At 44.9% G+C, this 24,211-nt stretch overlaps 1 pseudogene; it reads right to left on the minus strand.

Moving 5' to 3' along the window:
• Positions 1-354: 354 nt before the first annotated feature.
• LOC144168225 (uncharacterized) lies at positions 355-6,003 on the minus strand (annotated as a pseudogene).
• Positions 6,004-24,211: the final 18,208 nt, after the last annotated feature.

Raw genomic sequence — 24,211 nt, forward strand, 5'->3', positions numbered from 1 at the left:
TCGCCAAGATTTGTGAGAATTGCTTCTTGTGTTACATTGTCAAACGCACCCTTCAGGTCTAAAGCCAAGATCGCTTTAGGTGGGGTGCCGATGGCTGCCTCAAATATGTCCCTCTTCAGCTGGAGTAGTATGTCTTGAGCTGAGAGGTGCGGGCGGAACCCGAACATCGAGCGAAGCATTTGGTCCGTCGTTTCAAGAAGCCTTTGTACACGGCTAAGAAGGACGTGTTCCATTAGCTTTCCGATGCACGATGTGAGGGAGATGGCGCGAAGGTTATCCATGCAAGGTGTTTTGTCTGCTTTTGGAAGGAGACGAATCTCTGCTTCTTTCCAGCCCGGTGGCACCGCCCCTATTTCAACACTCGTTCATGTAGGTGCTGAAAGCCTCCATGGAGCCGTCGTCGAGGTTTCTAAGGGCCTTGTTCGACACGCGGTTCATGCCACGGGAGGTGTTCCGGTGGATCTTAAGCAAAACCGCCCTCACTTCAGCTGATGTTATTGGGCAATCAAGATCTGCATTGGGACGTGCCCCGTACTCTGGCAACTGCACGCTGGGTGTAGGCGAAACATGTATTGCCTGTAGCTTCCGTAAGAGGTCTTATTGAGTGCCCAGAAATTGGTGAATGGTGGCTTGCATCGTCTTACTGGTTTCACTCAGACTACGGTCGATTAGGTAGCGGACGATGTTCCACGCCTTGGACGTACATAGTCTTCCTTGAAGAGCATCGCACATCTGAAGCCAGTTCTGCCTGCAGAGATCGGCCGCGTACGCTGACGCCATAGCTTGATGGCTTGTTGCATCTGTTCATTGTCCTCGCTACCATAGAATCGACGGCGCGTACCAATTGTAAGAGGCGATCTTTACACATTTTAACGCGTTTTGTTCAGCGTCACCGTCGTATGGTAGAAAGCGGGGCATGGAAAGAGCGTAAAGGGAAGAGCTAAGAATTAAAGTAACCGCGTGAGCCAGAGGGACGGTAAACGGCGGTGGGAAGGCCACGAGAGAAGAGAGGGTTATGAGGGGGTTAAACTCTATGAAAAAGAAACGACGGTGGATAGCTTCTTCGAACAAAAGTGGTGAAAAGCAAAATGAAATAAAGCAAGCAAATATGAATAGTTGTTTTGTTGCTGTACCTTACTTCGTTTAACACGGCCGCTTGGGGGATTGGCCTGAAATTGGGACGAAACGTGCCCGGTTCGAAAAATTTATAACACTGTAAATTTTAAAAGTAACAGTTGTATAATAGTGCGTGCAGAGTGAAGCCTCAAAGTGATGTCACTGGAGTAGGACAGGTGTTATTTTACGTTGATGATTACCACATTCTCAACAAATGCCCTTATGGATTCCTTCAGAGACTCTCCACGGTAACTCAACTAATTCAAACTATCCATGACCTTTCCTACACAGTAAATAGTCGGTGCCAAATAGGCATTATAATATTCGAGCTTGCAAAAGCTTTCTGTACGGTATCACACAGCAAATGCTATTAAAATTATTATTTTATTCAATTGCCACCGGTTATTAAAACGGTTTGCCTCATGCCTGATTAATAAGGAGCTTTTGGTCGTATGAGAATACTGCAAATCTCCCTACTCGCCTCTAGCCTCCTCAGGCCAGAGAAAAATTGCACGAAAAAATAAGTTTGACGAAGTTCTTATATTTACTGTTGTGTTGCGTGAAACCCACAAAAAATAATTCTGAATGTGCGCAGAGCCTAACAACAAGTAATTCCTTGTCCCCCTGCAGGGACACAGGGCCCATCCTTAGGCATGGCTAGAAGTACTATTACGAGCAGTATGAAAGGAAACACAGGAACGCGCCGAAAACACCCTCAGACCCAGCTGTCGGAAACAAGCGGCCGCTGTCGGAAACAAAGTGGCAAGAGGAATGCTGTTCTAACAACTGTTCCCATTCCCGCCGTTAGTCTTATCAGCTGTCGGACGATACCATATTATCGGCGAAATGACGTAAGCTGCTGCTTTTTAGAAATGCCAGCGTGGTGGGAGTGCCAACAGTTAGTGGAAGAGCGCCCTCCTTTCCCCCTTTGGTTTTCACAGCGCCATCCGCGTATCGCTCTGAGTCTGTTTCGAGGCTGTTTGCCACGCCTTCCTGTATTCCCTTTCATATTGCTCATAATAGTACGTATACATGTTTGCGTAATTGGAAAGGGCTGTAAATAACGGCTTCGAAGATGAACTTTAGAGAACGAGAGATTAAGTTGATTTTATTTGTTCTTGTGACACATTTCAAGCAACACATTAGCACTCTTTGGGTGTTCTTAACCCACCACACTAGTGAGTCAAGCTATCAGCGCAATTCCTTTGCGACAGAACTCACGAATGGAATTCATAGAAGCAGTTTCTGCCAACTTCTATGCAAAGGTGCACGTCGCACCAAGCACATCTGTGGCGTGTCTTCATGCTGCAGCCAGCGTAAGGGCACCTTGCTCCATTTCGCATGTCGTCCGTCATTGGCAAATGAAGTGCGAGTGTTTTGCGGAAATTTTCTGAAGGCAGAGCTTTTGGCCTCTTCCTTGGCGGGATCTGTACGTCATCTTCGTCATCTTGACGAGTTGCGATCACCTTCTGCAATATCAATGCTTCTGCCACGGAAAGCTTGAAATCAAGGTTATCCAGAATCCTTTTCCTTTGGATGCCCTCTGCCTTTTTGTCTGCTCTGTACTGAAGCCAGGTGCTTACGCAAGCAAGATCAGACATGTGAAGAATTGTGCGCAGTGTCCACCTGTTTGTGCAGCTCCTTTGAGCATATAGGGTGAGCATTCTGTCAGCTAAGTCAACACCACCCGTATTTGCATTGTAGTTTCTGATGACGGATGGGCGCGGGACAACGGGAAACTTCTTGTCTTTCTTGCACCATCTTTTGCACTAAGCTTCAGGCTCCACTCCAAAGGCAGCCGACAGCATCACAATAGGCTTTTTGTCGACCCATTTTGTGCATGCAAGCGTGCTGTCTTGTCGCAGTCACTGCTCCGAAGTGCCCCAAAATTTCTTGACCAAATCCTTGTCATTTGTGAAATTGACCTCTTTTGGCATTCGGTTCTCCATCAGAGTGCCTGTGCCAAAAATGTCCTTCTTCATGAGCTCATCCATCAAACCGATCGAAGAAAACGAACAGTCACAGTAAAGCGTGGAGCCCGCAGGCACCATCTCAACCAGCTTCAAGACTGAGTCACCTGATATGCCAAGGCCAAAGTCTGGAAACGTCTCTTTGCCTTTGTAAATTGCAAAATCATAAATAACCCGTCCTTTCCTGCGAGAACAAAGTTTTTTCAGGCCCACAGGATTTGGTTTGTTAGGAATATACTGCTGCATAGGACAGCGTCCTGAAAAGGGTATGACTTGTTCATCCACACAGAAGCAGTTAGGCCTTTTAAAGCTCAAGCAGCCCTTTCGCACCATCTGAACGAAACGCGCAACCTACCAAAGTTCTTCTTCTTGTCGTCATCACTGATGTCATCGTCACGTTGGCAGCAGAGGTTAGATCGCACTAAGAAAAAAGCGATCCCGTGGCATGGTGTCGGCTACTGAGCTAACAGCCAGTCCCTTTTTCCACAAAAATCGTATTTTTGGATAGCCAATCACTCCCATCAGCATGGAACAACCCAGAAACGGTTTACTTCCTGACCAGTGATTTTAGACACTGATTTTAGACGCTCTGTTATAATTCTGTGGTTTGTTTTCTCGGCCATGTTGTTATCGACGTACTGCTTGTAGTAGCCGGCAGGTGAAAACTGTAATCTAGTTTGCGAAAAAACACACCCCGTCTCGAGAACAGGCACATTGTTTGGTCGTGAAGAAATTGCGGCCTTCCACAGAGGACGCCTGTGCGAAATGCCTGCGCCGCTGGAGCAGTCGTCGTCACTTTCAGCAGATGAACCAGCATACTCCTCGGTGATGATGATGATGATGATGTCCTCAAATTTTTTGGCACGTACCCACAAGGGGGGATTGGCCAGGGCTAAATCGGTTAAAAACGCGGGGACTTCAATATACTTATTTCCAAAAAGAGGCTGTAAAAGGAAACTTAGTTGTTAATGAAACCCGAATTACCCATTAATCAGCACCGCTTAGCAATTCAAACGACCTGAGGCAGAAAGAAAATTTTGAATGCAATTATATATATCCCTTCTTGCAAACCCCAGCTTTGATGCGCCAATAGATAATATAAGTGTTATCGATAACGTCAACCCCAACCTCTCAATCGGCTCCTTCAAAAACAGTTGTCTAGCTGTTGAGAAACGGCGACAGTCGAGGAAAAAATGGTCGATTGTTTCGGGGACCTGGCACCGCACACATAGTTCTGTAGGTGAAAGTTCTGATCTGAACAGATAGAAATTAAGCCTCGGTACCCTGCAGCGCAGCTCGGTGAAGGTCACCTCGCATTGCCGAGAGCCACAAAAATGAACATTCCACCCGTACTTTAAATGTTGGAACTCTTCAAATGACAAGAGTGAATCGGAACGGGTGGCGTCTAAATGCCAATATCGTCTTAGTCTCGCAGATGCAAATAGAGCCAGATTAGGAATTCCGAATTGAATGGGAGTGTCGGAATCATACGTGGCATTCACGTCGTCGACGTCGTCTTCATTCTCGGAGTCCGAAATATCGGAAGTTTTACGGTCGCAAATTGATTGCAATACTTCGTCTGCATTCTTGGTGGATAAGCCTGAAATTACAAAGCAAAGGGAAGTGAGAATTTAATCCCCACTGGTAAACTTTCATAAAAAAAGAATGCGCTAGTCAGCCATCTGACTTCAAAATAAACACGCACATGAACCCAATGTACCTGTGCGAGGACACTACACTTAATAGGCTGCGAATGTCACACTAAAGTCAATGTGTTTCTCGAAACTGTGTCAATGTGTTTTCCAGGCATTAAACCTTCACACTCCGTTGCAATTTTTTAAAATGGAAAGCGTTATGAACAACAATAAAGCGACTTACCTCGCAGCCTCGCATAAATCGTGCTGGCGCTGATTGCCGCCCTGTTTTCTCCGAGCGGGAAAGAGAAATTTTGCCGAGCTCAAGGTAGATGACGCCACAGACCTTGCCCTCCTAGAGGAACATATGTTCTCTACGCTGCAACAGCCGTTGTAGATTTCGCCGCCTTTGAAAGGATGTCCCTGTGGTGGGACAAAAGGTCTGAAGAGGCTAGAGTCTGCAGTACTCCTGGGAAGTACATAATAATAATCATCATTACCATAATCATCATCCTATTATTCACAATTTTCGTCGTCATCGCCATCATCAGCAGCAGCAGCATCGTCATCGGCATGATCACCATCATCATCATAATCAGCATGTCTGCGCCCACTGCAGGGCAAAGTCCACTGCCATCGGAATCCATTTATCCCGGCCCTGTGCTAACTGCGACAACTTTATGCCAGCAATTTCTTGATTTCATGAGGTCACCTAACTTTCTGCTGCCCTCTTCCACGCGTTCCTTCTCTAGGGATCTACTATTTTACTCCTAAGGAGCAATAGGTATCTGCGTTCGCATTACGCACCGTGCCCACGCCCATAGCTTTATCTTCTTAATTTTTACTAACGTTTCCTTAAGACGCCTTTGTTCCCCAACTCATTACGGTTCACATTCCCGTAAGTGAATACGGCCATCTTATTTTAAGGCGCCACCCTGTGGCAGCGGTTCCCTCGTTAGTGGTATCGGGATCAGTTTAGGTCCGCGCAACCGACAGAGCGACCTCACAAACGGCAGAAAGAAAACCCAAAGGAGCCTCCGGTGAAGGGTGAAGAGGAGGGTGGCACTTCTGGCTAGGGCGTCATCTCTCTCACTGCCTTCCCCTTATTGTTGTTTCATGTGTCGCCGCCAAGGACGACCTTCCCCCTGACACTTTCTGAAGACGCTGTTCCGTTCGTCGCTAATTTAAACCACAGGAAATTTGCGCGGGAGGTTCAAACCACTTGACATTGGCGCAGGTTCAAGCACGATTTGCACCATCACCCTGTCCGGCATTGGCGACATGCTGTGAGACAACAGCAGAGTAGCGCACGCTTTCTCTCCCTCCCCTCCCACGTTTGCTGATCCCGTGATGACTTCCTGAGAGACAGCAGATATGCTGGCGTTGCGCTGCTGAGCGCCAGGTCGCGCGTTCAATTCCCGGCCGCGGCGGCCGCTTTTCTGATGGAGGCGAAAAGCGAACACGCCCGTGTGTACGAGATTTCAGCACACGTTAAAGATCCCCAGGTGGTCAAAATTATTCCGGAGCCCTCCACTACGGTGCGCCTCATCGCCCGCGTTGCGTCGGCGCATTAAACCCTACAATCAATCAATCAATCAGCAAATATTCTCCGTGACCGAAAAGACTGCAGGCCACTCTGCCCCCACATTTTGCATTAGGAAGTGTAGTAACCCTTAGTGGATTTTTTCTGCTTTTTATTAGTGACATGACGCATGACATGACCGTTCTCATAACATTCTTTACGGGTGTCTGCGTATTACAGAACCATTATAAAAAGCGTACCCATCAAATGGAAATATTTTTAATCTGTAAAAACGGCGTCACAACTAGCAAGTTGTTTTGGACACTGAAAAGAAGTGCCTGTGTCTATCACTAGAAAAGTACTTTTTACGATTTTAGATCATTGTATTGAAGGAGCTGCGTTAACGGAAGTATCAACATTTTATACTTTGATTTGAAGCTTACGTCGGATTGCCGTTGGGATGAATATGTAGAGAATGCATGTAATAACGCCAAGAACGTTTTGTGTCCACCAAAAGAAACGTGTATAATGCTACTTTGAATAAAATGTCTGGGTTAGAAAACTATATTACAACCAACTATTAAGTATTCTAAGTGTATCTGACTCACGCACTTCAGGATATATTTCTAATCTCGATACACTCCAACGGCTGACTGCACGATTTATTTTTAGCAGATATGTTGACTGTTATGTAATTGTCAAAGCATGAATTTGCGGCATCTAACTAGTCGCAAAAAGTGCCTTCGGTACACCTGTTTGTCTTAGAGCACTAAAATAATTGAATTTGTTATCTGAACCACAATAAGAATATTACCTGCAAACTTTTTTTCAAATTGTCAAGGACGTATGCGTACAAGCGCACTGTTAGAAATATTATCACCTGGTTTTGTAAAGCGAGTGGTAATTGCCTTCATGTTGCATTTCCCAGCTAGACAATGTGCCTGCATTTCTCAAAACGCCCTTTCTTTTTCATCTGTAACCACGGAGCATTGTCACCTCCCACGCCTGCAGTAGGCCAATACTGGGCTGACAGTATCAAAACAAATCCCGGGCCATCTCCAGTAACGTGAAATCTGTGGAGGGGCGAAGCATGCAGTGTATATGTGTATTCCAAGAGTTTGGGTCTCTCGCGCCGCCGGCACGCGCTGACCAGATACCGAAGCAATCTTACGCTTGCGGAGGGGTCGGCGCCCTCTCTTGCGTTAAACCAATTTAAGAAATTGAATTACAGAAAGACTGGCTGTAAGTTGTCTTTGTGCCCCGCACCGCCGCATGCTAAGAAGTCTGCTTTAAAGAAGAATACCTAGCAATTGAGACCAATTTAAACCGAATTTATGGAATTTCTCTCTTTTTTGCCCATTTCCCCTTTCCCACGTGCAGGATAGCAAACTAGGCTCTAGCCAGGTTAACTTTCCTGCCTTTCTTCTACATTCTTCCTTCCTTCCTTCTGCTATTATAGCAATTAAATACTGCTTCTTCCAGCATTTTAAATTTGTTGATAGCATGTGTATCTTGAACCGGTTTTATTTATCTGGTACTTGTTTTGTTAGCATCGTTCGACAACTTAATTTACCGTGACGACCGGAGACACCGACAGCCGGGGCCACTACGGTGCATCGCCCCTAAAAACAAATAAATAAGATTATGTAAAAAAATAACCCGATAAGAAACAAAACTATCTGCACTCCCAAATGACATCACTCGGATCACCGCGGGATGCGTTGGGATGGTTGTCACCCCCTGGTCAGAGATAAGATGATATTCGCGCTGCCAAATGCCACTTTAACGATGCACCGCAGAATATGGCCTTAGAAATTATGATGTCTGTGGAATTAAACGTGTCCGAGTTACTATTGCGCTATAAGCGGAGCTGCATTAGATGATTCCGAAATATTTTAACCACGTGGGAATCTTTATTGTGCACTCAAATGTCAGCGCAGGCGTCTTCGGTTTTGGCCTTCATTATAAAAGCGGCCACCACTGCGCGGACCGAGCACTCCACGTCCAGGTAACTACAAAACGCCACATCCATCAATTTACTGGAGCAGATAGTATTCACGAAATAACGAATGCCGTCTGAAATATGCTCTCTGAGCATTAAAAAACCGACAAACATATGGAACCTCTTGATTTCTAGTTGTAAGTATTGAGATGTTATTTCCCGCACGTAATTATGCATAATTTCTAAAAATGCGTTTCTTCTTAAATACCAAGAGTTGTGCTTACATTTTTCCCGCGTGAGCAATGTTTTGGTCAGAATTAGTCCGCTTTATATTCCCGGAAACTCCAAAACGACATTATTTCTCGATCGCAACTACTTGCGAGCATGCCGCAAGTTACATTCGACCAATCTGGGACAAATCTGTAGTTGTACCTATCACAACAACAGGCTCGTCAAATTAAAAAAAATGCAGAAATTCAGTTAATTGTAACCTACGGCATCCCTCCTTTTTCAGGTGCCCTCACTGTAGCACCTGCACTGCGGCATCTGTGCTACCCAACTTGTTCCACCCTATTTGGTCATGTGCAGCCTTCTCAGGCGGCCGTACGCAGTTGCTCGCAAGCGCCACGGTTCACCGTCCGCCTTAGAGCATGTCGATTATGTAAGGGACAAACCTAAAATGCTACAAAAAACCCCAGAATTTGCCCTTAAAATTCTCTCTATATAATGTTTAACGGGTGACCGACTAACGTTTCATGTTCAGCAGTAAGAAATGAACACTGGTGCGCTTCCATCCTGCCGCACCAGCCGTAATGTGCCATTTAGAAATATGCCGGACACCCCCTCCCCTAACGGGAAGGCCAGTGTGTGTGTGTGTTCCTCCTACTTGAAACTTGAACATTACTTAGATGTACAACTAAATGGTGACATCTTTCCAAATCCTCTTTTCCATTTTGAAACCTTCAGAAAGCCCCACAATAAAAAAACCTGAAAGCTACTATTTGAAAGCTACTGTTGTGTCTTGTGGGGTCGGTCGTATGTTCAACGCTCCAGGGTTTGCATAGGGTCATGTGTAGCACCCGCACTGAGTGACGTTTTCTCAGCTCGGGTGGACAGACGTTTGGAGTGTAAGGTTACCAGTTCAGTGTTCCGCATTTTTCGGTACGTGGATGATTTTCGGTAGTATGTAACCAAGAAGTCTGCCCTTCTGTGGTCAATGGTTTTGCAGACCTCCTTGAGAAGGTTGGTCTAGGCCTGAAATTCACCTTTTGGGACCCCTTGTGAAACAAAACTTAAGTACCTGAATTTGAATTGGAAACTTGAGAACAAGCACGTGTGCCGGTGTTATCAGCCTAGGTCCGTAAAGGGAATTCTGAGTTTTGCGTTGGGCATTCCAACTTGCTAAAACGAGGAATTCCAAAGTCTCTGTTGGGTGCTGCTTTGGATAGGCCATGTGTGCATAGCTCAGAGCAGGCTTTTGGAGGTCAAGTGCGTCGCCTCCGAGAAGCTGGTTTCCCAAGCAATGTTTTGCGGTCAGTGTATGAAAAAATGATGCGAGAACTAAAAAGAAGGAACGATAACGTTGGTACGGCTGCAGTTTTGCAAGGTAGGAATAAAAGGTCGGCAGTAATTTTCTATCTGCACAAGGTGTCACATGCGTTGAAAAAAGTTGGTTCCAGGTACAATGTAAAGGTTCTGTTTACAGCACGAAACAAAGTTGGCAGGGTTTGTTATTTGGTGAAAAAAATATTGTCCGGTGACCATCGCGCAGGCAGGAATTAATGCAGTGTGAAACAAGAGACGGGGTATGTAAAGTGCAATGATGGCTGTGTTTACGTACTTCCACTGTCTTGCGGTAAGCAATGCGCTGGTCCAACAGGCAGATGTGTAAACGTGCGCCTCAGAGAGTATGAACTGCCACTGAAAGGGGCTATATAGTCACATCTTGCGGAACACTGCAGCAAATGCCGGCATCGTGGTGGTAGTACGCCGCTTTTTGGTGACACAAATAATGTTTTCAGGCATGTGCGACCGTTGACCAGATAAGTAGCTGATGCGTTCGAGATAACCAAGAGAGGGGATGATTGTGTCAATCATGCATCTGTTGCTTTACACCAGAAAGAGATTGCGTATCTTGGTAGTCATTGAGTTTCACACCCTGTCGCAGTTGATGATGTAGGTGTTTGGCTTGGTTTTGTAGGTTTTATTGTTGGTTGTGGTTTTTGAGTTGTTCCCATCTGAATATGGGAGACACATGCGCGGCCTGATGACTGGAAGGGTATGTGTACTTCGTTTTTCTGATAAAACTTTAGTTTTGAGCAGCGCTCTTCCTTTGTTCCCTTTCTTCGTCTCGCGTTTTTTCAGTGTTGTGCTTTCCGAAGGTTTGGAAATTCAATTTCACCAACTAGCCCAACTCGGCATTCTGCTGCTTATCTTTTTCGTTCCCTACCCACAGTGATGTTTAGCCTCCTATCTGCAGTAAAGTCATTCATTCATTCATTCTATTCTTCGTAGTATTCTATTCTTAGGCTTTTCAATGTTCCGACCCACCAACGATCCTGATTTACACTATTATAACAATTCAAGCTGTCATTCCCGCCAAATCAACATTTTAGTAGAACTTCCTGGCTTTACAAGTTCATGGCTGTAACGTTACTCGGCAAAGAATTCCTGAATAAAACCCAGAGCTACTGAACAAAACGTTGCTGCAAATGTAGCTCCCCAAAACTGCGCAAATCTGGAAAACTAAATTGTAGAATGCGGTATAGAGAGCAATGAACACTACAGGCATTCAACCTTTTCTGGTGGAACACTGTGTCCCGTGAGTGATCCGCCATAGCGAAGGCATCATGAATCCCGACACTGACTAGGGTGCAGTGGTTGACACATTGAAATTGTGTCAACCAGCTATGACAGCCCATTCATGCATCATTTGCGCCGATCCCACATGCGGAAAGCTTTTGTAGTACACACAGTTCACAGGGAACCAGTTTGTGATTTCGTAAGTGGACAGAACGCATCAACGTAGCACATTTGACTGCTCTTCGCAGTCTTTGTTTGGCTCTTGAGGCGGAGTACTGTACACGGCGCTACACATCGGCTCGTATGAGTCGTCGCCACGAGCCATGGCATTGACGTCTAATTTTTGCCACTGTAGAACAAAACAAATCCTTACAAATATTTGTTCCTTCCAGTGACGCTATGTTTTCAGGAATAATTTTAATCATTAGCACCTGAGAATGTCCTCCGATTAAAATTTAAGACGTTTTACCTTTATACGACTTCTGACTTGAAGTTGTCTAAACCCAAGACTCAAATCACTTTGACAGGAAGAAAAATACTTCAACTCCTTCTACTTCAGTCTTATACACACGGACCTAGAGGCTATATATTACGGCGTATGCATTAAAGCAATGGGTATGCCACGGCAGGTCTCTGATCCCTATGAATGCCTTTCGTGTCACGGGTGTTTAAGCAGCAACGCTCTGAGAGAAACGGCAGCTCTGTTGAAGTCCTGGCGCACTTCTATTTTGAAGCAAAAAATTACCAACCCCTGTGAATTCTTCATGATATTTTAAAATGCATGACGTTGCTTTGGCATTTATTTGCTCAAAAAAGTCAGCAAATTCCAGAAGCTTGTTCTGTAACTTCTGTTGAGGCAGAAAACAACCTAAAATATGCATTGAAATTGTCGCTCAAGAATTCCCGCTTTTATAATACCTGAAGAGACTGAACTAGACGACAAATTATTTGTGATCAGTATGAAACTTTCTTTAAGGCACTGTGTGTATCGGCCACCTGCGTGCATGGGTGCCATTTTTATACAATGCAGCACAAAAAATAAAGAATCAAGTGTAGGCATTCATACACTAACTCAAACGATGCACTCGGGGGGAGCGGCATTAGCCATTTCTAACTTTTTGCACTGGTCATCATCATCATCACTATCATCATCATCATCAGCCTGCTCAGATACACTGCAGGACGAAGGCCTCTCCCATAAACCCCCAACCAATCCTGGCCTGTGCTAGTCGAGTCCACTCTTTACCCCACTATGTTTCAGATTTCATCCCTCCATTGTGTTATCGGCCTTCCTCTTCTAGACCCATCTCTTCGTATCCACTTTGTTACCTTAATTGTCCACCGGTTGTCAGTTCGTCCCACTACGTGCCCTGCCCAAGTCCATTTCTTTTTCTTTATTTGAACTGTGATATCATCAGCTCTAGTTTGCTCTACGATCCAAGTGGCTCGTTTCTTGTCCTCGAGTGTTATTCCTAACATCATTCGAGCCATTGCACGTTGAGCCGACCCATTTTTGCTCTCTAGTTGTTTAGTAAGGCGCCAAGTTTGAGCTCCGTATGTCATTACCGGCAGTATGCACTGGTTGTAGAATTTGGTTTTGAGTGACGGAGGTAACTTACTTTTCATTATTTGGGAGCGCTTGCCGAGTGCTCCCAGCCCATACCTATTCGGCGCCGGATTACTCTCTCATGGTAGAACAGTTATTTGGACGTCTACAGCAGTTGTTTGAAGTGCCGAGTGTTCCCAGGAACAAAGACATGCTACACCACAATAAACGCGGCCCATCTCTACTTCGAATGAATACCAAAACTCATTTAAGGGTAAAGAAACCAGCTTGCGGTCACTTTATTTTACTTATGTATTTGAAATCCGTGTCAATAAAGTTTCATTCACTTATTATTTATTTACTAATTTATTTATTCGTTTATTTATTTATTTATTTATTTAATTAAATTCGTTTTCATTTATTTGTATGCTTATATATATATAATGTATTACACAAAGCAGTGGTCACAAATAAGAATAAAACAAAGAAAAGCATTGCACAATACAAAAATTATTCCTGCTTATATAATAGTTTGTAAGACATTTTTAATAGCTGGTTACCTTGGATGGTGGCCATCAGTGTGGGAATATTCTTTCATTCAATTAATGTCTGAAAAAAAACATTTCATTCGGCACGATGGCAATCGTACTTTGTGAACGCGATGTAAACGAGGTGATGAATAGTGAGGAGGCGAAAGAGCTTATCACGCAGGAATGTATTGTGAAATAATTTACGAACGAGGCTGAAGCGATGGACTTTTGATATATGTAAACATGGTAGATTAAGACTATATTTTATGGCTAGTACGAAAGCTGTTCAATCATACCCACAACACCCAGGGAGTCGTTGTGGATCCCTTCCATGAATGAATTACGTTGTGTTTTTCTGAGACCTGAAAGGAGACGGCCTATTACTAGCTGTGGCAACTTTCAAAAGTTTCAATAAGGAAGGAGCGTTGGTACAATTATGGCGCAGGTAACCCAACATCCCATAAGCAGCGTTATATAATTAATGTGAACGCCCATTAACACAGACATTAGCAATGCGTGTCATCATCCAATACTTGGAGGCTTATCGTACAAAATCTTCAGCTTTTGGCATATTATAAAATAACGGTGATATCGGGGAATGAAATATTTACAACTATAGGTTGTATACGTCCGTAATGACGAACACTGCCCTGTGTTTTAGTCCGTAAAAACGGCTGAACATATAAACTCGCGCTCGGTAACACGCAATGCTTGTAACTCTGTAGAGGCATCTCAGCGCTACAGCGAATGCCTGGTATTTCTGGTATTCCTGGTCCTTGTTTGTTTTTTTACTTTCTCCCTACGCCAGCTGGTGTGCCATAAAGTCTTCCACAATTACGATGGGGTTTGTTTGCCCTATATTCCGAGGCTTCATGAACAATACTCCGAATGTTACTCTGCGCTCTTTCGCAGAACTGTGTACATTGAGTACAAAAACGCTGTTGTCATTTTTTTACTTTGGAAGGTCTCAAGAAGAACAAGATCAATACTATCAGCGCCAGTGTCGCGCTGCAGGGCTGTTACTTTTCGTTCGATTAGAGTTACGCTATTCGTGTTGGTGCTTTCTTTTTTATATGTTCTGTAGCCTGATAGGTTTGACGGACGTCCGGCTTTTCGCACTCCTAAGATCTGCGGACGGTCGTTATTCACAAGGAGCTGCTGAAGCACTGCCCTTTTATGGATAAATTCTAGGCAATTCTTTTGCCACACAGTGGTTCTAACAAGGAGCTGCTGGAGCACTGCCTTTTATGGATGAATTCTAGGCAATTCTATTGTCACACAGTGGTTCTAAAGCAGTTAGAGGGGAGCGCCGCATTTTCATTGCGTTTCAGTGTGAGCTGAACTGTGGCTTCCACCTGCATAAATGTCGCACTCAACTCCTGAATTTCGCCAAGCATTCAAATTTGCTATGGAGTTTCACTGTACAGAAAAAGCCCGGAAGGCCTGTTCTATGGCTCCTAGAGCCGCGCGTGATCAGGGAACTTGGCAAAGCTCTTTTTCATGCATATATGGTTGGTTTGACGCTTATTGGCACGTATGTAATATGCAAAAACATGCGGTGATGATTTGACTCTACGACCTTTAGCGGCTACTGGGTGCTACCATGCTGAGTGTGGGAAAACACGTTTTTTACTCGTCGGTGAAACAGTACACAGAGGCGACTTCAGTTTCTTTTCAAACTGGAATTGAGTTGGAACGCTGAGATTAAATGACGTTGGCGACTTCGCTCTTCTGTTGCCTCTTTCAGTAAGTTTTCTTTTGCAGCAGTTGTACGCATCCTCATAGTCATTGCAAGAATTGCTCAGCGCGGTTGCTCTCGTAGGGGATGGCGGAATGTCAGCTAAGTCTGTATTTGGTTCTAACAAAATGTTGTAAACAAGGCAGGAAAACCTTCTTGGCCAATGTGTACAGTTGCAGTAATTCTTTCAGATCAACGTGTCCGCAAACGATCTCCCTAGAATGGAATAAACAGCTATGTATCGGTCTCCAGAAATATGAGGCACCTCGTCGCCCATACGAGGCAGCCTGTACCATCTGCATCGTTTTCCATATATTCGGTTTCGCGTTGGTGCTGCAAGGGGCGCGACATTACAATCTTCTCCTTGTAAGGGATAACAAGAACAAAACAAAAAACTCCTTTAACACATTGTTTATTATGACTTTTATAACAAACAGTATACGACAATTGGCCTCCAACACGCTTCTATCATTACTGAGGGTTTCATTTACTTGTCATAAAAAGTTAGTTCATAAAGAAGCTACATAACATACACAGTTACGGCCTGCTGATAATTGAAGGGCATCAACGGGAACGGCATGATTGCCGAAAACAGCTGGGGGCCTGTTTTTAATTGCTCTATATTGCAACAAAATATGTGACAATTTTTTAGTAAAACTGCTCTATCATTACGTCAATGTTCTTTTGCTTGCCCTAATTTCTTGACAGTGAAGTTGTATTAGAGAGCATCGCTGGTCATCCACCTTAACAAAGCAGAATGCCGCATAATTTTTTCTTCTATTTTGTTTTTCTTTTTGCGCATCTTTATTTGTGTGATTTTTTGTTCGCAAAGCCCACTCCCATTTCCAGTAAAGAGGAAGGCCGTGCAGTTTTTCGGCGCCAAACGGTTAGGTTTAATGACTCGTTGGATGTATTCACGCGTTGCAGTTGGATGTAGAGAGTGGAAAGCGTGTCTTGACTAGTTGGATCGACGGACGCTTCGGATGTAGTGACTCCTCATGACAACTGATCTGACTACTCCTTGTATTCACTAACTCTGGCATCAGGTGACCTAGGGAATGTCTTGACCCACCGAATGCACTGACCATAAGCGGTGCAAGACACTGAAGCTGCATTCGCGTTTTACTTACGGTTTGTGTCGCCTTCAGCCGAAAGAACTTGAACTACCGTGCAGTTATGTTGCGTGTACAAGAACTTCCATTTTCGAGAGGGAGCATGTAGTTACGTCTCCCTGCAATAAAGAATTCAGAGGGGGATAAATATGTTTCCACGCATGCGTTTCCTAAAGTAGTTTGGTTGTATGCGTTTGTTGGTTAGCACAAGAACATTCAACAAAGGTTAGTGACAGCTTGGTGAGTGTAAGTTTCGCTTGGGTGGAATGGCTAAGCGTAACTGTACGAGAGTGAGAGGAGAAAAATTATTGATTTTGCATTCCCGTTTCCTGGTATACGCTATTATAAAGTTGCCGTTTGAAACAAACTACGGTCTTTCTATAAAAATTGGACTATTCGTTGAACCCGCACACAAAACCTCACGTTACGGTGCTTTGTTGCACCTGATCTGTCACAGCTTTTATGAATATTTTTAGAAAGGTGGGAAGCAAAGATACTTAGAAAGAAATTACATTCTTATCAATGCCCAAAAAGGGGGAGTGAAGAACTGCCACCGCGGCAGCCTAGTCGGTGTGGCATCACACCGATATTCTGAATGTAGCGCGTTCTGGTCCTAATCGGTGAGCAAGTTTTATTCCCTTCCTCCGTGTATATCAAGAAATAAAACGTATTTCCGTACAAAAATATCATGAATATTTACACCTCGCTGTCTTCCTTCAACGACACCCGTATTTCTATTTTATAATAGTTATTTAAATGTTTGTGCTATTGTTTGCATTACTATTTCTCGGTTACTGGAGCTGGGGGGCGCCGCTTTATTACGCCTGCAGCAGATGGCGCTTAGAGCACTCCCGTTCAAAAATAGTCTGTAGTGTCTTTGTATTGATCAGCAAGGCGTTCTGTGGTTCGTCCGGCGTTCCCTCCCACTACGGCAAGGCGGTTCACATTCCAAAAAAGCGACGTGGGAAAGCAATGGCTCGTGTCATGAAACAACGGCAGGACACCCTCTCCCTTCTCTGAAAATGTCGTCACTGAACAGCTCCCCCCCGCGGGCCTCCCCCCACCATGCTTTTCTTCTGCATCGCTCCTCTAAAGGTGAACAAAAAAATAAAGCCTTCGCACTCCGGCTTTCCGCTTTACAATAGAAATTTTGGTTCATTTTAATTTTTATAAACCATATCAAGTTCGCTAACTCTTCTTACCCTTTATTTGGACCTTGGATTTTCTACTAGCGTACAAGTACCACACGAATATGAAGCTTACAGATTTGGTTAAGCGAAGGGAAAGAAGCTTGCATGTGCGCTTGTGTGGTGCTACTTTGACCAAACCGACTTTAATATGCTCGCAACTGTCTACATAATAAAAAATCCCGGACCATCTCTCCTGGAGAGGGGCGAAGTATGCGGCGTGCAAGTGTATTCAAAGACTGTAGGTCTCTTTCTTGCGCCACGACGCGCGCTGATTGGGCGCCGGAGAAGCGTCGGTGGAATGAGCAATCGTGCTCCTGATGACGTGGCGGCGCCGTCTTTTTCGTTAAAGCGGATTGGAGCAATTAAATGAGACAGATGGCCGTAAGTTGTCCGTGTCAGATGACGCAGCGAGCAAAGGAGTATGCTAAGACGTAGAGTGAGGCGTTCCAAAACGAGTGTCCCTATGTGTCCTTTTAGTACTCGTTTTTCCAATGTAGATGAAACGTTCTAGCGCGAGGCGTTGCAAAACGATGGTCCGGGGGTTTTCTTTTAGTACGTATTACGCTCTACCGCGTGGCGTTCAAAAGCGAATGTCTCAGTGTAATATTGCCGTGACTACATGAGAATATGACAACATCAGACGACGACAACATGAGCTGCCCACGGCCCGAGCCCCTAAGGTGATTTCTACCTTAAACGTTTCATGCATTCACTATATATTGGCGCGATATCCGTTCATGGGTGACATCTAGTTGCTGATGAGATTAAAGTGCCACCTCTAAATAAGGCTCGAGCTCCTTTATGCATTGATGATTAAGACATTGTTGTAACACGTCTCCTGGTATGTCAAAGGTCATACCCATTTATTATTTACTAGAAAACGCTGTTAGCCTGAACACTGCAGGCATTTATTGTCTAAGAAATTCCCAGTAACTTTTTATTGCTTAACAATATTGACAATTATAACATATGCTGCCATATTTTGGAGGTTGAAAATGATTTCATGCTATGTAATTCTTGTTCAAACCTTATGTTGCCTTTTGGACGGGTACCTCAACAGAGACCTTCATGATCACACACAGACGAACATTGTCGCGTTGGTATAGCAGAAGGACATTGGTATTTTACATGTAATCAAGTGTTCTTGCTTCAAGCGCACTTCATAAATTAGCGAAGTACGTGAACCACATATTCCGGAGATACACAATGAATGTCTCATATCATTTGGTATCATGCGTTTTTCGGCCTAATGCGTTTTTCTGTTCATTTCCGGCCGACGTTTCTTAGCTCTAATGCATTTTTATACGCTTAGTACAATCACATTTGGACGAAAATTAAATAATACAACCTCACAAGTAGATCCTGACAGACATTTTTTTAGAAATATTTCGTTTATCCTTCGGTATACTAGCTCAAACTGCGTGACAACAAGCCAAGTTCTGCACGCCGGAGAGACGCCGAGGCCGCTGCTGGGCCAGCTTTGCGCCAAAAACATCGCTCCCAGGCGTGCCCTTTCCATCCAATGACCGTGATGCATCAGAAAAGGCACCGCGCCATATATCGAAACTTAACATAACCAAGTGAGAAGGTGCACAATGCTCTCGAAAGGCGCAACTTCCCTTCCCGACTCCTTGCAATAATCTTGCTGCCACGTTCTTCCTTGTGCTCTTTCTACCGATTTGGTGTGTTCTGTTGTGCTGCGGTGGTTCTGATGCTATATTTTTGCTCTCCTCCGACTGCATTGTTGCTGTTCGCAATAATGTTGTCAGGCTTCTGAAAATGCCCAGAAAACACTAGGCTCTCAGTTTAAAAGAAACGTGGAAATTTTACGCAAATTCGAAGATAACCCGAAGAGGAAACTCGCGCACTTGGCGCGCGAACTCGGTATGGCAGTATCAAAGAACAACACAAATATGGGTCAGCAAGAGGAAGTTGGAAACCACCTGCAAGTTTCGGCCGCTGTGTAAAACACACTCTGAGGGCGAAGCATCAGCAAATGGATGACGTGCTGCTTACATGGTTCAGGGGTGTTAAAGCCGTAGGAATGAACGTGGATGGGTCAGTCCTAAGCTAGAAAGTTGACAACATCGCATTCTTCTTGGACGTTGAACACTTCCAACCGTCCAGGGGCTGGCTTCATCGGTTTTATTTAAGGCACGACAAAGATTGTCGTCGAAAACAGTGCCCGCGAAACGAAATATCCTGTTCCCTATTTTTTACGTTTCATAACAACAATTTACTGTTGGGTGGGGAAAAAATTTGTGCAGCACAGATTGAACACCTGGTAGTAGTAGTAGCAGCAGCAGCAGTAGTAGTAGGAGTAGTAGTTGTAGTAGTATAGTAGTAGTAGTATAGTTGTAGTAGTAGTAGTAGTAGTAGTAGTAGTAGAAGTATGTATTGTTGGGTGAGGTGGTTTTGCCTTGCATAACTACCGGTAGTTGCTACGCCTAATCGTCCCCAATATTATATCAGAGACGCGCAATGTCACCACGCCTCCCTTAGTCCACTTATAACCGAGATGCACAATCTCAACACATCTAACTTAGTCCTGTCGATGGCAAGAATCCCAGCAGGAGACGAGATACCTCTTTTCGCACAATCCAGTGGTCCCTAGGAAAAATAAAGTCCTCCGTTGTATCAATGGCAATTTTTCCCGTGAACTCCAGAAAATGACCACCTACTTCAATGTTGCTCAATAACAGTGAGTCGTTGACAATGTATGCATACTGTTCTCAAACTTAGCTGGGATAATACGATTTTCACACATGTTGTATTTTCCGGTAGCTGTCAAAAACGTATCAACAAGATTTCACTGTCGATAATGGAATGCCTCCAAAGCATACGCATAGAGAAAAGGAGTGAGGAGAGCGTAAATAAAAATGGCCCTTCCACATCTCCATCACCTGCAGGCACTGATGTGAACGGCCCCCACGTCGGATTGGCTGCGCCAGTTCTAAAAGCCGCACCAGTGCTACAAGCGGCAAGCATTGGCTCTGAGGCAAATGAGCGGGGCTACTTTTCACTCTGCACATACCACACATTTCTGATGAAGGGAGAAAGATAGCGAGTAAGATGTTATTTCAACCTTCGGTATCGCGTATTCGGGGGCATTCGCAGAGGGAATGGCAGTAAGTGTCGCGTGTGCCCCAGGCTGCACAGGTAGAGGTAGTAAAGAGTTTGGGTGAGGGTGTGGTTATCGACCGCGGCGGAGGCTCAACTGCAGGGTAATATTCCTGTATTGAAGCAGGGAAGGTAGCGTGCCTGCAGGGGCATTGCGTGTTGGCGTATTCCATATGGGGACTGGGTCAGTAAGTTCTGCCAACGGACTTGCCTAGCCTCATTAGCCCTTACTGCTCCCAACAGGGTAACGACCTTGAATGGAGAATATTTGGTGAGGAATTCTAAGGCCATGGCAGAAATATTACCGCGAATAAAATTGCTTGTGGTCTGCTGCGAGTCAGTTAGGACAAACGTGAGCCTCGGCGCAGGGTGAGCGCAAGCGCAATGGTCACCTACTGCGCCGTCCGTGGCTGTGTTGGTAGCGAGGATGGTCACCGTCGTACGTTTCGTGGTGTGTGCTGGGCTGCTGGCCACACCAGCAGCTACAGAGACTGTTGGTTTATGAGAGTAGGGTGTGGCATCAATGTATAGTGTGCGCGGTGATGGTTGGTATAGTTTGCCGTGGCTGTTGGCTGGTGCAAGTCTGCGTCTCTGTCAAGCATGTGGTGCATGTGGTGAGGTATGCGGCGGATGTGGAGGGTGTGACGGATGTGAAGTAGAATGCGGAGGAAAGCGATGGGATGGTGCGGGGATATATTCATAAAGTTGAGAATGGAGCGCTTTGTAGGGGAGGACGCGAGGCACATTAGTTTGAAGATGCGGTGGGCGTCTAGTTCGTTTATGGTGCTGTGTATGCCCAGGAACAGCAAGAGATGTGTTGGAGCGGAAGGGGGAAGCAGGAGTACGCGTCTGTATGTATTCCGGAGGAGAGCATCAAGGAGTGGAGTTCGGTGGATGTAAGGTTAAAGTAGGGCAGGTCGTACAGGATACGGTTAAGTAGGATATTGTGTTGAAGTCGGAGGTAGTTCTGCTCCGTGATGTAGTGGTGTTTGGTGGCGTGATTTGGTAACATATTCAAGACCTTAGGTTAGGCTCAAGATCTTCCGTTGCTGTGTGGTATTGCGTCATATTGTATAAAATGTAGGGTGGAAGGTGGGGCTGGAGGATGTTTGTAGGAAGGGAGCTTCAAGGCACCACCTAAGTTTCGTGGAGAGCACGGGAGATCCAAACTTTCGATGTGGTGTAGGACTTGATTGAGGCCGTGTTGGAGTGCCGTTTTATTGTGTTTGTCGGAGCCAATTGGACCAACCGAATAATGTCATAAAAATACAGTGCGCTGCGTTGTGTGAGAGTAGTAAGGACAGTGCGGACAGGTGCGATTAGGGTGAGGTTAAAGGGACCCTGAAACACTTTCTATAAGCGCTTTCACTTATTCCTTCGCTTCTGGAACAACTGCGAAAGCTATAGTTATCACAAGAACGGAGCGGCACCGCATGAATTCCGCGTCACCCAGTATACTGCTTCTATTTCTGCTGTATTCTTATGTCTTTTTTAAGAAGTTGCTTTCGAAAAGCGTTCATTCCGGAAACTGTTGGTAAAGCCAGTCAACCACCGCTACGTGGTCTTAGTGACGAAGACCGGAAAATAGATAAATATCTTTTGAAGAATTCTCAAGTTTTGGCTGGGGTACTTTCCGACACATAAAATGTGCTGAGTGTGTGTGGTGCGACTACGTTCTGCAAGCATTTAACATTTCAAAAAAGTTTAAGAAGTGTTGTAGGGTTTCTTTAAGAGCATGCGCGAGAAAAAGAGCACCTGCGCTCGTACAGGAAATAGTCCAATCTCCCCGAGTACGATAAAATTTCAACTCCAGCTAATGAAATTCCTTCTTTATGCAGGATTGCGGCCTGATCGCCACGAAACGTTAAACACAATTAAGCTAGCTAAATATCGCCACAGGTTTCTCTCTTTTGTATGTTAAGGTTGCTATCTTTCATGTCTGAACAAGTAACAAACTCTGAACAACCACGGAACGCTCTCAGTGCTGTAATTATTGGTATTTTTAGGCTTAGTAAGTTGTACGCAGCGTAATAATTATACAAACACAGGCACGCCTGTATTTGTTCAGGATTAATGTTCTATGTTTCAGAAAAAAGGCGAAATAGAAGATTGAAAGTTTTGTGTTAAACATATATATATGCAAAGAAATGAACGCGTTTAGTCTGAGCATGATGCGAAAAAGAAGTAAGATTTCCGGCGACTTGAGCTGTTTTAGAGGCAGCTTTTTCTGGCACCTGAGATGAAATTTTCGGTCATGGTGTCTTATCGCTGTATTTCCCCTGGGAAGATTGAATTATGCAGTTTATATTATATTTGAACTCCATGAAACACCGAATTACAAAGAACAGCTTCCGAGATACACCAGCGACAGCACCACAATTATCTTTCCGCGGCCGCACAGGTCCGTTACCTCCATGATGATATGGAGAACCATTTAGAAGGAAGGACTCTATTGTGTCAAAAGTCTGTGGAGGGAGCGGCCCTCATACAAAAGTGCTTTTTTACAGTTACAAAGGCATTTATGCGGTGCTCATGTGCAGTTATGTTTAAGTCTGTGTGGTACCTTGACAGCCCATATAAAATCAAAACTCTCTTGAAATATTATTCGCTGGCGTAAAATAAATAACGACATATAAAGAGTATAAATTCCACGACTAAAACGTGCGAGCGATAGAAATACACTCAGTGGTCATTTTTCTTGCGCTGTTCCTTTTAAATATTCATCTGGTGTGCGAAGTTTTACTTGCAGTTCTTTGAAGCCAATTGTTTTTAGCGCATATCAGGAGGGTAGTACCCCTAAGCGACAGTCCGCCTGAGGTGGTGGATCATAAAGTGAAACCCGGGTCTTATGTTTTCATTGCGTTTTTTTAGGATTAACATGTTGGGATGAGCTGACTTGCATTCAAACTGCGTTATGTCATCCCCATTGGCGGCATGGCCACTGCGCGGGTGAGCGTACGCGATGTAGTCTGATTCACGAAGTTGCATTTTTGACGAAGGGGTAGAGTTATAACAGGTTTGTATATGCGAGATTCGGTCCCATGTCGAACCAGTTTTTTTTAATCTACACGACAGGTCTTACTGACGAGGTTGCGCGCTCTGGGGAAACAGTGCGTTATTTCGAAATAATGATCTCTAGGTTATACGCGTTTGTCGCATTCCCTCTGAAATTACACTGGGACGATAGTTAGCTTGCCATGTTTGGTTCATATTGAAAGCAGAACCGCTAAGCTTCCCACGCGTCTTAGTGCTGAAATGAAATGATAGAAATCGCTGAACCGCAGCCACACGTGGCATACGGTTCAGCCCTGTGTGGCTCTCCGAGATTTCAGTGAGGGCCTCTTTAAAAGGGGCTCCGTCACCTGTTCCGCGAGTGCCTTGGCCATCAGCGAGCTGCCAATAAACATCTCTCCTTGCGCGCCCAGTTTTGTTCTCCGAGTTCGGTGTAATCTGTATCCAAAACTTGCTAGCTATTTGGGCAAAAGCGGAATCCAACATGCCGGCGTCTGACAAGCTCGGGCACTTACTTATTGCAGGGCTTGTTTGAGTGGACGCAGCTCGGAAGACGTGGATGAAATTGTTCGTTTCAGGCGGTAGGACAAGGCTTCGCTGGTCGACGAAATGAAGACGCCGCGAGAACTGCCGTGAGGCGTAGTTTAGCCATCAGTAAAAATGTGGGCCATATGTGGATATCGGCCATTGATGTGGGCAAGCGTGAGTTGTAGGAGGCAAAATTGTGGCAGAGTTTGCTCGGAGTTCAGGCCAGGTATGCTACTATTTATGCATAGGGGTGAGAGAGTCCAGGGAGGACAATCAGGCGGCTTGGTTTGTCATGCTTGAGGGGGTACAGAAATGTTTACATAGTTTGTCGTTTCTGCGAAGCTGGAATATTCGTTTCTTTGTACATTATAGGCCAAGAAATTGGCTTGCGAGTGCAACCAATTCCTCAAGTATATTCTCACTGTTTCCGGCAGCCGGAGAACACTCCA

Source organism: Haemaphysalis longicornis, unplaced genomic scaffold (assembly GCF_048455015.1).
Source record: "Haemaphysalis longicornis isolate Haplotype H1 unplaced genomic scaffold, Haemaphysalis longicornis Haplotype H1 scaffold_2, whole genome shotgun sequence".
Taxonomy (NCBI): domain Eukaryota; kingdom Metazoa; phylum Arthropoda; class Arachnida; order Ixodida; family Ixodidae; genus Haemaphysalis; species Haemaphysalis longicornis.